The 17,133-nt window shown below is 41.3% G+C and overlaps 1 protein-coding gene across 3 annotated transcripts in view; it reads right to left on the reverse strand.

Moving 5' to 3' along the window:
- The window catches only part of CHRM3 (cholinergic receptor muscarinic 3), a 263,909-nt gene that overhangs the window by 75,320 nt on the left and 171,456 nt on the right, over positions 1 to 17,133 (reverse strand). For all 3 annotated transcript variants that reach the window (XM_087718050.1, XM_087718048.1, XM_087718049.1), the window contains one exon: positions 14,478 to 14,726. The gene's annotated coding sequence lies outside the window, so the exon portion shown is untranslated. The remainder of the gene's footprint in view (positions 1 to 14,477; positions 14,727 to 17,133) is intronic.

The raw sequence follows: 17,133 nt of genomic DNA on the forward strand, positions 1-17,133 counted from the left end.
GCCTAAAAGGGGTGTAACATGGGAGCACCTAGGTGCCCCCATGATAACCCACGCAGCCGCATTTTGGACCAATTGAAGCCTCTGGGTGCTCTTCAAGGGCAGCCCCATGTAGAGAGCATTACAGTAGTCCAAGCAAGAAAGGACAAAGGCATGAGTGACTGTGCACAGAGCATCCTGATCCAGGAAGGGGCGCAACTGACGTACCAGGTGAACCTGGTAAAAGCCCCCCCTGGTCATGACCGTCAGGTGTTCTTCTAAACTAAGCCACATATCCAGGAGGACGCCCAGATTGAGGGCCCGCTCTGAGAGGGCTAAAATTTCTCCCCCTATCAACAAAGATGGAACAAGATGCACAAATCGGGATGACGGAAACCACAGCCACTCAGTCATGGAGGGATTGAGCCTGAGCCTGTTCCTCCCCATCCAGATCTGCACAGTCTCCAGGCATCGGGACATCATGTCGAGGGCATCGTTTGGATGGTTTGAGGTAGCGATGAAAAGTTGGGTATCATCAGCATATTGATGATACCGTACCCCCAAACCACGGATGATCTCACCCATGGTTTCATATATATGTTGAACAGGAGGGGTGAGAGAACTGACCCCTGGGGCACCCCACAGGTGATGTGCCTCGGGGTCGATCCCTGCCCTCCAGTCAACACAAACTGTGACTGATCCGACAGGTAGGAGGCAAACCACCGTAAAACGGTGCCCCAACTCCCAACCCCCCGAGTCGTCGCAGTAGGATACCATGGTTGATGGTATCGAAAGCCGCTGAGAGGTTTAATAGGACCAAGACAGAGGAGCAGCCCCTGTCCCAGGCCCGCCAGAGATCATCGACCAATGCGACCAATGCCGTCTCCATGCTGTATCTGGGCCTGAAACCCGACTGAAATAGATTCAGGTAGACAGCTTCATCCAGGAACTGGGGAAGCTGATGTGCTACTGCACTCTCAACAACCTTCGCTACATAACGAAGCTTGGAGACTGGACGTTAGTTGGCTAAAGAAGCTGGGTCCAGGGAAGGCTTCTTAAGGAGGTGGTGGGAAAGAACCCCTCTCTCAACAAAGCATTGTTAATCGCCTGGAGCCAGCGTCGTGTCACCTCCCCGGAAGCCGAGACTAACCAAGAGGGACACGGGTCCAGCACACAAGTGGCAACACTGAGTCTCCCCATAATCCTGTCCATGCCCTCGGGGGTCACAGGGTCAAACTCATCCCAGATGGTCTCCACAAGATTCATCCCCTTCATTTGAAGGAGTAATATGTGTGGATATCTTTCAATCAAGAGGACGGATTAGAAGAAAAGTTTATAAAATCCATTAGTTGATTTCTTAGATTTTTTTTTCAGTGTTAAAATAAAATAAAATAGCTTCAAATATTTTATACTTGCCATCAATCTGGCACAGGAGACAAATAGATCCAAAATATGAATGCCATTCTTTCTGATACCAAATTAGCAAAATATGCAACTTCAAGTGAAAAAAGGGAACATTTAGCTAAGTTGGCATCCCTTAATATAAAACATCCATCTTAAAAAACTAGGTCTGTCAATTGAAATCTAGCTATAGGTTTACTACTGAAATTTACTTGCTATCACTCCCAATCAAATTCTGTAGTAATGCAGAAAATACGGCATGCAAACCAGAAATCCTACAACTTTCTAAATTATATAGCCTAAAAGTATATTTCTCTATATAATTATTAATCTTATTAAATTGGTCAACTGCAAACCAGTGTCCCAGAATATTCAATAATTATGATCTCTAAAATTTAAGAATTGATGTGCTATAGCCATATTTTTGGTGTCTACTTCTTTTTTTAAGAGTTCCCTTTCACCCTGGCAAGCAAATTTCATGAATCCTGTAATTGTTTCACAGTGTCACTAAACTGTAACAGCAGACATCTGCGGAATATAAGTACAAGGTTGTGTAAGTGAAGGCTACAGCAGGCTTGTTACATGTGTCTAAAGGATCCTGAAATAGGGGAGAGCAGACAGCTATCTGACCCTGAAATCTATTGCTTATGATTGCAGACATATTATATTACAGGCATATTATAAAAGAATTGGAGTATCAAATAGAGATTCCATGGGAAGAAAATAGAATAAATGAAATGCATTTTATGTATTATTTTTTCTTTTCAAACAATACATAAGATGGTTAAGATGTTAAATAAACTGGTCTATCCTTCATCCTAAAGTGGGAAATAAATGAACACATATCTGTTTAAGGAACAGATACTAAATACTGATAATAATACAATACTAAAACAATTTAAAAGAAGCTTGCATTAATACAGAAATAAAACTTTCAATTTTAAGAAATAGAAGAATAGTGATCCTGATAATATTCCAGATTCAAATAACATCCTTTTGGAAAATATGTATTCTTAGCCTTGCTTCTTCTCTTTTATTTATTTCTTTTTAAAAATAAAAATAAATATTTCTTGTCTTTATGCAATGCGTGATAACATCAAAAATATCTCATGGTGTCTTGTTTTACCAATCTCTAATATTTTCTTCTATTTTTAATATTGCTTTTTTATCTTCCTACTCTCCCCTACATAAGCAAAAACTAAGACATGCTTGAGAATACAGAAACTTCTAGCTCCATGGCAATGAAAAAAAAGGGGTTTTTTTAGCAATAAATAATAATTGTCTGAATAATCTATATTATTTTCAATTATATACACCACACTTGTTTTTATGGGTAAATGAAGTTTTATTTATTGGTACCCTTTCTTTATTACTTTTACAAATAACTAAAGGTGGTGAACATATCAAACACATCTTCCTCCTCCTATTTATACATAATTCATTTTAACAAGTGACTGAAAATGTGCTGTCAATGTATGACACCTACTTTATTTTTTCCAAAGTTTCTGGCGCTTGTAAAAAAAATTGCTATTGTTCCAGTTTTCTGAAAATGTTACTTCTCCAATATCAAAGAAGTATTTTAATGTTTTGTTTTTACTATCTATATATTGACAAGGATTTTATATCCACAGGTCTGAGTAGCAGAGACTGCATAGTCATATATAGCATATATAGCATATATAGCACATATATAGCACATACATACATACATACATACATACATATATATGAGAATAGCTTGAGGGAGTCAAGCTATTCTCCAAAGCACCTGAGGGCAGCAATGGATGGAAATTAAACAAGGAGATAAACAACCTAGAACTAGGAAGAAATTAATTGTCAGAACAATTAATCGATGGAACGCCTTGCCTCCAGAAATTGTGAATATTCCAACACTGGAAGTTTTTAAAAAGAAATTGGACAACAATTTGTCTGAAATTGTACAGGGTTTCCTGCCTAAGCAGGGGGTTGGATTAGAAGACCTTCAAGGTCCCTTCCAATTCTGTTATTCTATTTTAAGTATTTAATTGTTTGTCCATCACAATCAAAAGACCATTTTAGGGTTTATGTACATTCATAAAAAATTAATGAAATTTCCACAGTATAGAAGTAAAATAGCAAACAATAAAACAAACCTAAGTACACATTAAAAATCCTCTCATCAATAATGAATGGCATAAACCCATATCACCAAAGTCTCACCAAAATATTTCAATCTATAATAAATTACAGAAAGTCAATACTGTGGGCTCTATTAATAGTATCTCAGATAATTAGATGGAAGGACAGAACTAGAAAGTAATTGTCTGTTGTACTTGTCTGATCAAACATTTTATGGGTAAAGTATCTCATATTCACCTAAAATGGGAAACTGTATGGACAAAATCCATTGAAATGACAAAAAATGATGAATTTATTTATTTACCACCCATCTCACAGTTCAAGGCAACTCTGTCTTGAGATGTTATATGGAATACTGGAAATCTATGCATGACAATAAAGAAGAGATAATTCTTTATGAGTTTAACTCTGCCACATACCCATTGAATAAGTTATATGGCTTGTAGCCTGAGTGTTGTAAAAATGACCCAAGTAATTCTATTCACCAGATCTGAGTAGATGGGGAATATCTATTGAAGGTTCCATATTAACAGACGAAGACATAATAGGCAAATGTATGAAAATGGATACAGAGACAATTATTTCATCTTTTGAAAGAATTACACCTTGAACAATAATGTCCCTTAACTCCAGGAACAAGCAAATTTGGCTTTTTAAGAAGGCCTTTGTGATTAAGCAGCTGTCAGGGCTGCAGCCATCTTTTCTTTTGGGTATTTGGCCTGCCATACTTTCTATTATTCTGCTATGCATTTCTATAGAATATCAGCTAATAGCCTGAGCCTGTAAAGATGAAGTGAGGAAAGCTAAAGCTCACAATGAAGAAAGGTTTGCGACAAAAGTAAAAAATAACAAAAAAGCTTCTTCCAACATGTTAAAAACAAGAAAAAAGTCAAGGAAACAATTGGTTCATTGCTGGGAGAAAGTGACAAGACAGTGACAAGCAACAGGGAGAAAGCAGAACTATTTAACTCATTTTTTGCATTTGTCTTTACACAAAGGGAAAAAAAGCGTCCAATCTATCAAAAACAGCAGCACAAAAATCAGATTAGGAACAGAAGTTGAAATAAGGAAGAAAATGGTAAGTGAGCACCTGTCTACCCTAGATGAGTTCAAATCACCAGGGAAGATTCTGGAAAAGATAATCAAGCAACAAATTAGTGGACACCTAGAACTAAACAAAGTAATAGCCAACCTATCAAAAACAGCACCACAAAATTCACATTAGGAACAGAAGTTGAAATAGGGAAGAAAATGGTGAGCACCTGTCTACCCTAGATGAGTTCAAATCACCAGGAGCAGATGGATTACATCCCAGGGTTCTGAAGGAACTGGCAGACGAGATCTCAGAACCGCTTAACTATATCTTTCAGAGATCCTGGAGCCCTGGGGAACTGCCAGAGGACTGGAAAAGAGCTGGTGTGATTCCCATCTTCAAAAAAGGGAAAAAAATAGATCCAGAAAACTATAGACCTATCAGCCTAACTTCAATACCAGGGAAGATTCTGGAAAAGATAATCAAGCAACAAATTAGTGAACACCTAGAAGTAAACAAAGTAATAGCCAAAATCCAACATGGGTTTGTCAAAAACAGATCATGTTAGACTAATCTTATTGCATTCTTTGACAAAGTGACAAAATTAGTGGACCAGAGAATGCTGTCGATATAATTTACTTGGACTTCAGCAAGGCATTTGATAAAGAAGACCATAAGCTACTACTAGATAAAGTAGAAAAATGTGGGTTAGACAGCATCACTACCAGATGGATTCGTAACTGGCTGACCAACCACACTCAACATGTAGAACTCAATCGAACTGCATCTACATGGAGGGAAGTATGCAGTAAAGTACCCCAAGGCTCTGTTTTAGGCCCAGTACTCTTCAACCTCTTCATCAATAATTCAGATGAGGGGATAAATGGGGAACTCATCAAATTTGCAGATGACACCAAGCTGGCAGAAATAGCCAACACTCCAGAAGATAAGCTTAAGATACAGAAGGATCTTGATAAACTTGGGCACTATCTAACAAAATGAAATTCAATGGTGAAAAAGTAAGGTTCTACATTTAGTCAAGAAAAACAAAATTCACAGCTATAGTATAAGTGGTACCTTGCTCAATAATAGTAACTGTGAGAGGGATCTTGGAATCCTAGTGGGCAACCATTTAAATATGAGCCAGCAGTGTGAAGCAGCTGCCAAAAAAGCCAACGCAGTTCTAGGTGCATAAACAGAGGGATAGAATCAAGATCATGTGAAGTGTTAGTACCACTTCATAATGCCTTGGCAAGGCCACACTTGGAATACTGCATTCAGTTTTGGTAGCTACGATGTAAAAAAGATGTGGAGACTCTAGAAAGAGTGCAGAGAAGAGCAACAAAGATGATTAGGGGACTGGAGGCTAAAACATATGAAGGACGGTTGCAGGAACTGTATGTGTCTAGTTTAATGAAAAGAAGGACTAGGGGAGACATGATAGCAGTGTTCCAATATCTCAGGGTTTGCCACAAAGAAGAGGGAGTCAAACTATTCTCCAAGGCACATGAGGGTAGAACAAGAAGCAATGGGTGGAAACTAATCAAGGAGAAAAGCAACTTAGAACTGAGGAGAAATTTCCTAACAGTTAGAACAATCAATCAGTGGAACAGCTTGCCTCCAGAAGTTGTGAATGCCCCAACACTGGAAGTCTTTAAGATGATGTTGGATAGCCATTTGTCTGAAATGGTATAGGATTTCCTGCCTAGGCAGGGGGTTGGACTAAAAGACCTCCAAGGTCCCTTCCAACTCTGCTATTGTATTGTATTGTGGGAAAATGGGAGGGGGAATTGTAAGAAGTCACATACTATGTAATAACAACAAAATTATTTCTAGAAAGCCAAGATCATCCTTTGTTTCTGCACTCTGCACCTGACTGGAATTGGATGGGTGGAACTACCAGCATGACAGTGGGAGATTGGACCATGTGATGGATTTGTGGGTGTGGGGGCAAGATCTTGAACTTTCATCTGGTTGGGGAAAACCAGGAAGCTTTCAGATTTGGGTTTTCCCAGATGTGCCAACATGACTCTCTTAATAAATTGGAACTTTGAGCAATACTTTGCATTGAACTCTGATTTACTTTTGGAATACTGACATTAACTTGAATCTCCATTAAAATATTTCACCAGCTACCACAAATTTCAGGGTGCTGTCCAGGGTCCTGAGCCCCAGCAATGACCTGAGCCCAGGCGGCATAAACACTCAGGGAAGATGGAGGAAAATAAGAAGACCATGGAGAAAGCAGCAGATGACGGATCACCTATCTATGTTGAGACCATCTACATGCCTTCAAAAGCCATGGTGGAAGCCACAGAGGCCATCAAGAGGGAACATCAGCTGGGAGCCAGGTGCAAAGAGCCAGTCCCTAGGTATCCCTCGCAATCAAACCTAACTTTGCAAGATGAAGCCACAGGATTTACTTCCCTTAAGGAGTTGCTGTTGGAGCCACAGGGGTGTGTGGGATAAGACTTGAACCATGAGTGGAGGGGACCAACGCAGATGGCAACCGGGGACTCCAATGATTGGGGATCCCAGCCACCCTCACGCAGACAGTCTCTGACCAGCCTCCCAGACCAATTCAGATAGCTTAACCAGAGTGGAATCAATCCTCGCCTTAGCTAAGAACCACCCAGTTGGACCATGTCCCAGCTAACATTCGCCTTCCCGGGTCAAGACTCCACAATGCAATGGAGTGGGGATTTAGGATCCTTCCATACAGTGACAAGCGGGTCAGCCCAAACTCTCACCACTGGAATAAGACTAATGGCAGCACCCCTTCACCCTGCAGACAGCCCATAAACTGGGATGGGGAAATCAACCCAGTCAACAGCAGAGGAGGTGGGGGATTTCGCCCTCTAGCCAGTCACTGATGTTTGGGTTTAAGCCTCCAAGTCAAGTCCCACTGGGGTAGGCTTTCTTCCTGGGCCATGGATGGACACAGTACCAATAGATGTCAGCCCCACCTCAGCAGATGGCACCATTTCAGATATCTGGCCCAGGGCAACCCCAGGGAGTGATCCCTCAACAGATTCTGGCCCAACTGCCACCACAGGGGCAGCTCTCAGCTGCAATGCCTTAACAGCTTCCTGCCCAACCTCAGCCACAGGGAGCAGTGCTGCAAGGGGGGCTCCAGCCCCAAGCGTCCACCCAAGCAGCCATGCAAATCCAGCCCTGCCAGCTCCAGAGTCCCCTCGATTTCAGGTAACTTTTGATGGGACCCCTGGGAAGCTACCCTATTTCCCAAATTGAGGATGGGCGCACATTGATCAATTTGAGGATCAATACCCTTCCAAGTGGAGGGAAAGTGGCCGAATGGATAGCAGAGCTCCATGAAGAGAATTAAAAGATCAGTTCATTCAGCTGAAGCGAATCCAATTAAGAATGTGGACCAATGAGTGGAAGCAGAAGAGCAGATCCAAGGATTGTGATCGGCTGGCTGTTCCATGAAATAATTAGTTTGGGACTTTAGAAGGAAAACTAAGGAATTGGCCAGAATGGCTCCTTGTGCATACGTTCAAAGATGCTCTAGATCCAGAACTGAGAAAGGCACGCAGCATAAGGGGGGCACCAGAATTGATCCAGAATTGGTATTTGAATTGAATTTGAATTTGAATTTATTAAAATTTATAGGCCGCCCTTTTCCCTGAGGGGACTCAGGGCGGCTTACAATCACAAGGGAGGGAAGTGCAACATCAAAAACAAAACAAAATGTGAACAAAGAAAAAAATAGTAAAACACAACTTTCGTTCAACAATCAAACACTCGGGCGGGTGAATTAGGAACCTATCCCCAGGCCTGCTGGGAGAGCCAGATCTTGAGGGCTGCGCGGAAGGTCTGGACGGTGGTGAGGGTACGGATCTCAGCGGGGAGATCGTTCCACAGGGTCGGAGCTGCAACAGAAAAGGCTCTCCTCCGTGTGGTCGCCAGTCGGCATTGACTGGCAGACGGGATTCGGAGGAGGCCCAGTCTGTGCGATCGAATTGGTCGAAGGGAGGTAATCGGCAGGAGGCGGTCTCTCAAGTACCCAGATCCACTACCATGGAGTGCTTTAAAGGTGGTCATCAGTACCCTGAAGCGCACCCGGAGACCAACAGGTAGCCAGTGCAGCTCGCGGAGGACAGGTGTAACGTGGGCGAACCGCGGTGCGCCCACTATCACTCGCGCGGCTGCATTCTGGACTAACTGTAGTCGCCGGATGCACTTCAAGGGCAACCCCATGTAGAGCCCATTGCAGTATTCCAGCCTAGAGATCACAAGGGCTCGAGTGACTGTTGTGAGAGCCTCCCGGTCTAGGTAGGGCCGCAACTGGCGGACCAGGCGAACCTGGGCAAATGCCCCCCTGGTCACAGCTGACAGCTGGTGGTCAAAAGTCAGCTGTGGGTCCAGGAGGACTCCTAAGTTGCGGACCCTATCTGAGGGGTGTAAAATTTGACCCCCCAGCCTAAGTGTTGGTACATTAGCCAAATTATTGGGAGGGAAGCACAACAGCCACTCGGTCTTGTCCGGGTTGAGTACCAGTTTGTTAGCGCTCATCCAGTTCCTAACGGCCTCTAGACCCTGGTTCATCACGTCCACCGCTTCATTGAGTTGGCACGGGGCGGACAGATACAGTTGCGTATCGTCCGCATATTGGTGGTATTTTATCCCGTGCCTCCGAATGATCTCGCCCAGCGGTTTCATGTAAATGTTAAATAGTAGGGGGGATAAGACCGAACCCTGTGGCACCCCACATGTTAGGGGCCTCAGGGACGATCTCTGCCCCCCGACCAACACCGACTGCGACCTGTCCGAGAGGTAGGAGGAGAACCACTGTAAAACAGTGCCTCCCACTCCCACCTCCCGCAGTCGTCGCAGAAGGATACCATGGTCGATGGTATCGAAAGCCGCTGAGAGGTCAAGGAGAACCAGGATGGACGCATAGCCTCCATCTCTGGCCCTCCAGAGATCATCGGTCAATGCGACCAAAGCGGTTTCTGTGCTGTAACCAGGTCTGAAGCCGGACTGGAAGGGGTCAAGATAACTAGCTTCCTCCAAGGCCCGTTGAAGCTGGAAGGCCACCACCTTCTCAACAACCTTCCCGATAAAGGGGAGGTTGGAGACAGGACGAAAGTTGTTTAAAATGGCTGGATCCAAGGATGGTTTCTTCAGGAGGGGTCTCACCACCGCCGTTTTAAGTACGGCGGGGAAGTGCCCCTCCCGAAGGGAGGCGGTCACGACCGCCTGGATCCACCCATGTGTCACCTCCCTGCTGTTGGCAACCAGCCAGGAGGGACACGGGTCCAGAATACAGGTGGAGGCACTTACAGCTCGAATGGCCTTGTCCACATCCCCAGAGGCAACATCCTGGAACTCAACCCAGAGATGATTTGCCAAGCGGTCCTCCTGTGTCTTGGCTGGATCTACTGCGGTGGAGTCCAAGTCCGACCGAAACCGAGCTATTTTGTCCGCCAAGAATTGAGCATAGTCCTCAGCCCTACCCTGCAAGGGGTCTCCCGCATCCCTCCTGTTAAGGAGGGAGCGGGTTATCCTAAACAGGGCGGCTGGGCGTGACTCGGCGGACGCAACCAAGGCAGAAATGTATGATCTTTTGGCAGTTCTTAATGCTCGGACGTAGTCCTTGGTGCAGGTGGTTAGAAGTGCTCGGTTCGCCTCGGACTTATCGGACCTCCACTGGTGCTCTAGGCATCTCCTCCGGCGTTTCTTCTCCCGGAGCTCCTCGGTAAACCAAGGGGGCCTCCGGGATCCACTGACCCGGAGGGGCCGTAGTGGCGCAATCCGATCAAGAGACTCCGACGCCGCCGAGTGCCAGGCGGCAACCAGAGTCTCCGCCGAACTGTGGGCGAGAGTATCAGGAATGACCCCAAGCTCCGTCTGGAACCTCAATGGGTCCATAAGTCGCCTGGGGCGGAACCACCTGGTCGGTTCCTCCTCCCTACGGTGGGGGTTTGGCCTCCGGAAGTCAAGCCTCAGTAGGCAGTGGTCTGACCACGACAGGGGTATGATCTCATTACCCCTCAGACCAAGTACAACACCACAGTCATTCTGGATCATGAACTTCACCCCATTGAAACTCCACTACCGAAAAGCCAGCTAGAAGACCTTTGTGCCACCGAACACAAACTAAGCAAGCAAAACGCCTCGTCCCAAGTCTGCGGAGCAATAAAATGTTACCGGTGTGGTCAACATGGGCACAGAGCATTGGAATGCTTGGCTCTGGCCCCAATCCCACAAGTACACACCCAAGCCGCCAGTGGGACAAAAAAAGGCCCTGAAAACCACCAAAAAAGAGTTGCCTTGCCCAACAAATGGAAGGATCCGACCCCCCAGCCTGAGGAGACCCAGATGGGGAAACCCCTCCCAGTTCAGAGGAGGAAAAAAGCAGCAAAGACGATCCAATGGTAAGTGTACCCATCTGTCCTTTTGCCTTCAAAGCCAAACACATAGTGCCCAAGATGGGGGTAGAAGGGGAAGTTGAGGCAGTTGTGCATATGCACAAGATTCTTAGCCAATCCAATTCAGTTTGAGCAGGTGGATGGGATGCTAATTGCAGGGGCCCTCGCCAAGCTAATTACCAACTTAGTGAAGTTGCAGATAGGGTGCCACTATAAACTTCTCAGATTCATCATTGCTCCAAAAATGAATGAATCAATCATCTTGGGGCTTGCATGGTTGGACAAATGGAAGGACGGCATTTGAAAATTAACCCTAGGCATTGGGCCGCTACCCCCTGTAAAGCCAGAAGGCAACCAGGGACCATCGAATCCCTTAAAGCAAACCGTCCAGAGCCTGCAGCCCCGGCAGCAGACACTAAAATTCCCAGGCAAGTGAAAGCAGTGCTAGACTGACAACCCACATGCACCGCCAACAGCTACAAAGCTTCCTTGGATTTTCTAACTTCTATAGGCTATTCAGCCTGGCTTTTGCAGAAGTGGCCCTGAACTGTTAAAAACAGGGCCTTCTCCCACAAAACCAAAGGCAAACCAACCTATTGGGTGGACAATGGATTGTAAAACAGCATTTCAGAAATTAAAATGGCTCTTTGCCAAGGAGCCCATCCTGCAACACCCCGACTGAGAACAGCAATTCATAACCCAGGCTGATGCCAGTGATGTGGCTGAGGAGCAGTGCTGTTGCAAAAAAAACAAAGAGGGACAACTCTTGTCGTGCACTGATGTCTCCAAAAAAATCACCGCTACTAAAAGAAGGTGGGCCATTTGGGAGAAAGAAGCCTATGTGGTCAGGTGGTCTGGAGACATTTCCTAGAGGGGGGCCATGCCATTCGAGGTCTGGACTGACCATAAAAATCTCAAAGCTCTCAAAAGCCCTTGGAAACTGTCTCCAAAGCAAGTTAGCTGGACACAATACTTCAGAAGGTTTAAATTCAAACTGAAGCTACATGGGTGAACAGTTGGAATGTAAAAGCTGATAAGTTAGTGAAGCAATTCCATGATAAATTTCCCAATAAGCCAAAGGGCCCCCCCTGGGGGGGGAGAGGTTGTTAGTTATGCTCATGTTGGCCCCCATATTATTCTCTTTTCAGGATACACTTTTCTTCTAAGGAGAGGCCGCCTGTCAGGTCTGCAGCCATCTTTTCTTTTGGATCTTTGACCTGCCATACTTTTTATTATTCTGCTATGCATTTTCTATTGTGGGGAAATGGGAGAGAGGATGTGAGGAGTCATAATAACATCAAAATTCTTTCTAGAAAGCCAAGGCCATCCTTTGTCTCTGCACCTCTGCACCTCTGCACCTGACCGGAATTGGATGGGCAGAACTGCCAGCATGGCAGTGGGAGATTGAACCATGTCATGGACTTGTGGGTGTAGGGGCAAGATCTTGAACTTTCAACTGGATGAGGAAAACCAGGAAGCTTTCAGATTTAGGTTTTCCCAGATGTGCCAACATGGCTCTCTTAATAAATTGGAACTTTGAGCAATACTTTGCTTTGGACTCTGATTTACTTTTCGATGCTATTTGAAATCCTGACAGAAGCTAAAGGAAATCCACATCTTTATTGTTTATTATGGTTCCCAATTTTATATTTTTAAATTATATGCCTTATATCATGGTTTAATTCCATATAATGCCTAGAGCCTCTGGGGTTTATACAGTAAATGTATAAACCTTGGAAGTCTTAGCAATCAACCAATAAACCTCAATTCTTTTTATTTTACCACTCATATACTGGGTAAAGATGCTGTTGGACTATTCTGTACAGCCCATGGTTCACATATACACCTGGCATATACAACTATATATTGGGATATAATACTATGTCCCCAAATCTTGCCATACTACACAAAAGAGCAACTTTGCCTTACCCTACAAGAGTCCAGAACAGGGCTGTCAAACTCCCGGCCCATGGGCCACATGCATCACATACTGGCTACAGTCATGCTTGGTTTAAAGGGGAGAAAAGTCCCGATACGTCACGTGACACTGCCGTGATGGCATGAGTTTGAACCCCTGGGCTAGAATGATTCCTGTGTCTGCTACATTGAATCCTGATATACTCCTATCCCAGCAACAAGAAATAATGTGCTCTGAATAAATAGTGAATCTTCAGTGAATCTCTAAACAGATGGAAAATAAATAGACAAGTTCTGAAAATGGCATTTCATGGCAATCTTAAAATTATGAGATTTCAAGCTCTTCAATTTAATAACGATTTGTAAGCATGGAAGAGAATTATTATTTTTTCTTATAAAATGACAATTAAGACCTTAGGGAAAAAGAGCAAGTTCATGATGAACTCATATAATATGTCTGCAAACTCAAATATTTAAACTGTATAGGCATATTACCAGAAACAACTAAAAATAATCAAATTACCTCTAGATGCAGAGAAACAAAAGCCTTTGCTAATTTACACGGAAGAAGCTATTCAAGAAATCTTTTTATTGCCAGCTGTTTTTAAACTTGAGATATTGCAAGCTTACATTTCAAGAACATGAGGTAATCCTGCCAGGAAATTTGGTCCTACAATATGAAATCTCTGGATGCATTTATTCTCAAATCTACTCTTGCTATCAACTCAGTAAAAAAAGAAAAAGATAAAAGGAGATTTTAATTTTATACAGATGAGAAAAAAAATACTAACTACCCCACATATGATTCATGCCAAATATTTATAGCAGCTAAAGTTAAAATGTAGCAACTCTCTGAACTAGCTAGATAGCTCCTTACATTAATGCCCCATGTCTAGTTTAAAATGCAAAGGAGTTCAATTCATGGTAGAACATTTGAACCCCCTAGAACCATATCTCAGTAAAATCACTGACGAATCCAAATAGGACAAAACTGCTCTCCTGGTGATCCATGTTAACTGAAAATAGTACATAGGATATAAACTGTTTTAACATAAGATATATTTCTTTCTCCTAATACAGATGGTAGTGGAAGTCATATAATCTCTATTCATGGGGGCATGCATAATATAACATCTGTAACTCTTTGAAAGCTTAAGAGAAAGAGAACTGAAAACCATTCAGACACATTGACGAATCAGTATAGCTCAGATGCTTTAGCAGTCTAAGTGGTGCCTGCAATTCTAAGAGATCTCCTTAAGTGATGGAGTACTTGAAGCAAAACCAGCAATTCAATATTATAAAGAATTAAATAAATAAAATAAAGGTTAGCATTAGTTTCATATCAAAATAAAATAAAGTTTTGCAATGTACAATTTTGCAAATGAAACAGGCCTAATGTTTCCTAAATGTAAAATTGATCAACGCTTAACATTGAAATTAATTCATCAAAATATATTGTTTTGACTATTGGGCCCCAGAAAAAATGTTAAAAATGGCCATTCAACAGAATTTTACTTTTGATATTTTAAGTAACGTGAAGATTCTTGAACTAATATGATTTAGTCTTATCCAGCCATTGATTTTAAATCATGACAATTTTATTTTCACAGTTTGTCAGTTGTCATAGCTGATCTTACCTTTGAGAAAAAGTCCAGGTTGCTTTCTTCAGTTGATCAAACCAGATATATCCACCTTAGGGCTGTGCATGTCTCTTTTGACAAATACAGAGGTGTTGCAATTTATCCAAGTGAAGAACACCTCATGATGCATTTTGCATCATAAAAATGCACCATGGAACACAGAACAAATTTAGAGTTCATCAGAAAGCAAGGAATTAGGCAGTGTTTGCAGGTAATGTCTTCCAAACCATGGATGATGGAGAGGATCTAGAAAAAAAGAATATAACAGATTGGTTTTTCCCAGGAAAGAAAATAATAAGGGATAGAAAAAAAACTTTAAGAATCTTGTAAAGATGTTAAACCAGCTTTAATCATTTCAATATTCAGGGAAATGAAGTCTGATTTTTCTGAATTGGTTCAGGCAGGTGGAACAGCAGATATATACTTACTAATCTTTTAAAGCCAGTTTCTTCCTCTGCCAAATCAATATTTTTATATGCATAAGGCTTTAATAAATGCTCTTTTATCCAAAAACTAAATCTTGCTATTCCATTCCATCATTCCTGATTCTAAAATTAAATGGTTGTTTCCAGTCATTCATGATTGAACTTATGTTTACACTACATACTTGGGGAAAAAAACCAAGAATATGAACTTTGTTGAATTGCCTGCAAGATTTTTACTGTATGTACCTTTTTATTTTGTTCCTTTAGATTTTTCTTTTTTCTGTTATTATTTTAAAAGCAATAAAATTAAATAATAAGTACATACATTTTATTATATCTTCTAGATCAAAGTTTAATCTTTATACATCTTTAAATGATGCTACAATATTTCATAACAATTCTATAATATCATAAACTAGGCACAACATATATATGAACTTATGAATTCATAGAAATATATGTTTGAGACTTTCAGTAGCAATGTTAGCTTATCTGTATTATTTTAAACTATTGTTTTTACTATATATTTTTCTATTTTTAACTGTTACCTTCTCAGAATTATGCATATATAATAAGCGGCCAAATAAATTAAATAAATTAAATCTGCTCTGAGGATTTAGTTTTTAAAGGCTTCAGACAATAATTCAATAACTCACTATATTTTTCAGTGCTAGATGTTGAATGTGAGACCTTCAAATAGAGGGGGCCTCTAACCAAGAGCTTTATGTATCTCATAAAGATTTTTAAACATTTTTTTTTAAAAAATACCAACTTCATAGACTTGATTATATTTAAAATGAAAATGTATATTTAGCAAAGGAACAGTTTACCTGAGATTCAAAGAAATAAGCTCTAATTCTCTCTCATTTGTTTCTGGGGCAGGTGCAGAAGCATAAATTTCCCAATGAGATCATGAACTCAAATGGAAAATTATATTACACCCGACTCCTATTAGAAGATACATTTTAATTTGTACTTGGCTGCAGTGGAGAAAAATAGAAATTAATCCTGGATTTTATTTTAAAAATGGTCTATTGTTGAGATTCTTTTCTATCTTGACTGATTTGGACAGCAAATTAGTAATTTTTCATAATTATTGAAACATATTATTTCTTATTCTTATGGAACAAAAATATTTTCTTCAGAAACAAAGGTGAGATATAACGAGCAATCCACTAGTAAAAATAACCTTGTATAAACACATTTCCAGGATGGAACTGTTCAGGTTCTGAACCATTATGTTTACATTACTGACTATTGTTTTGTTTAGCATAATTCCTTACATGAAATGTTCTTTCACTAACGATGAATGAAAGATATGTACCATATCACTCTCCAAGTCATGCACACTGGCAATCATCACCTTTGTAATTGTACCATTGGACAGCATGTGTAATTGTTCTATTATTCTTTGCTAATAGCAATTTTCCAACAGGCGAAAACCTCAACTATAACGCATAATATACTGGTATATTTAAGCCATTTTGCATGTGATACAACTTTATGAAGCTTTCATATGAATAGCATGTGTGTGTGTGTGTGTGTGTGTATGTATACATACATACATACATACATACATACATACATACATACATACAAACAGACACTCTCCCCAGGAATTGGACTTGCTGAAAATACATCTTATAAACATTCCAATAAAAATCTGATTTAAGTTACCAACTTCATAATATTTTTTGTGTGTGTTTTACATGAAAATACAATGTATATGACACATTCTACATTAATGTTTATGTTAATCTTATTTCAATATAAAAGGCATACAGTAATGAATATTATATTATATTCATAAGGTCTCTTCTTTTTTTCACTGTTCACTGTAGTGCCTGAAAAGTGAAATGTTGACTTCATCTTTACCAAACATTGTTTTTCTATCATATGCACATATTTTCCACTTCCAGCAATTTACCTCTCCTACTTCAGCCTCAGAAGACACAACTATCATTGTCTCTCAGACCCTCAAATGTTTATGCCAAGTTATGAGATGCAAGTTACAACATATCACTGGGAAGGGATTCTGTTAAAATGTGTTTCCATAATATTTCAAGTCTATGGAGTCCCCAAGAGTCAAGCTCTACTCAAGGATTTTTACTTAAGAGTAGGCAATGACACTATGTATTTATCATGCTTCTCTGTTTTGGGGAGCAGTTTAGATTCTTTACAAAACCCTTCCTCTTAACTTAACATTTAGTGGAATCTTCTCTCTTGAT

The sequence above is a fragment of the Thamnophis sirtalis genome, unplaced genomic scaffold (genome assembly GCF_051295495.1).
Source record: "Thamnophis sirtalis isolate CommonGarterSnake01/CBP01778 unplaced genomic scaffold, rThaSir2_p1.2 scaffold_6, whole genome shotgun sequence".
Classification (NCBI taxonomy): domain Eukaryota; kingdom Metazoa; phylum Chordata; class Lepidosauria; order Squamata; family Natricidae; genus Thamnophis; species Thamnophis sirtalis.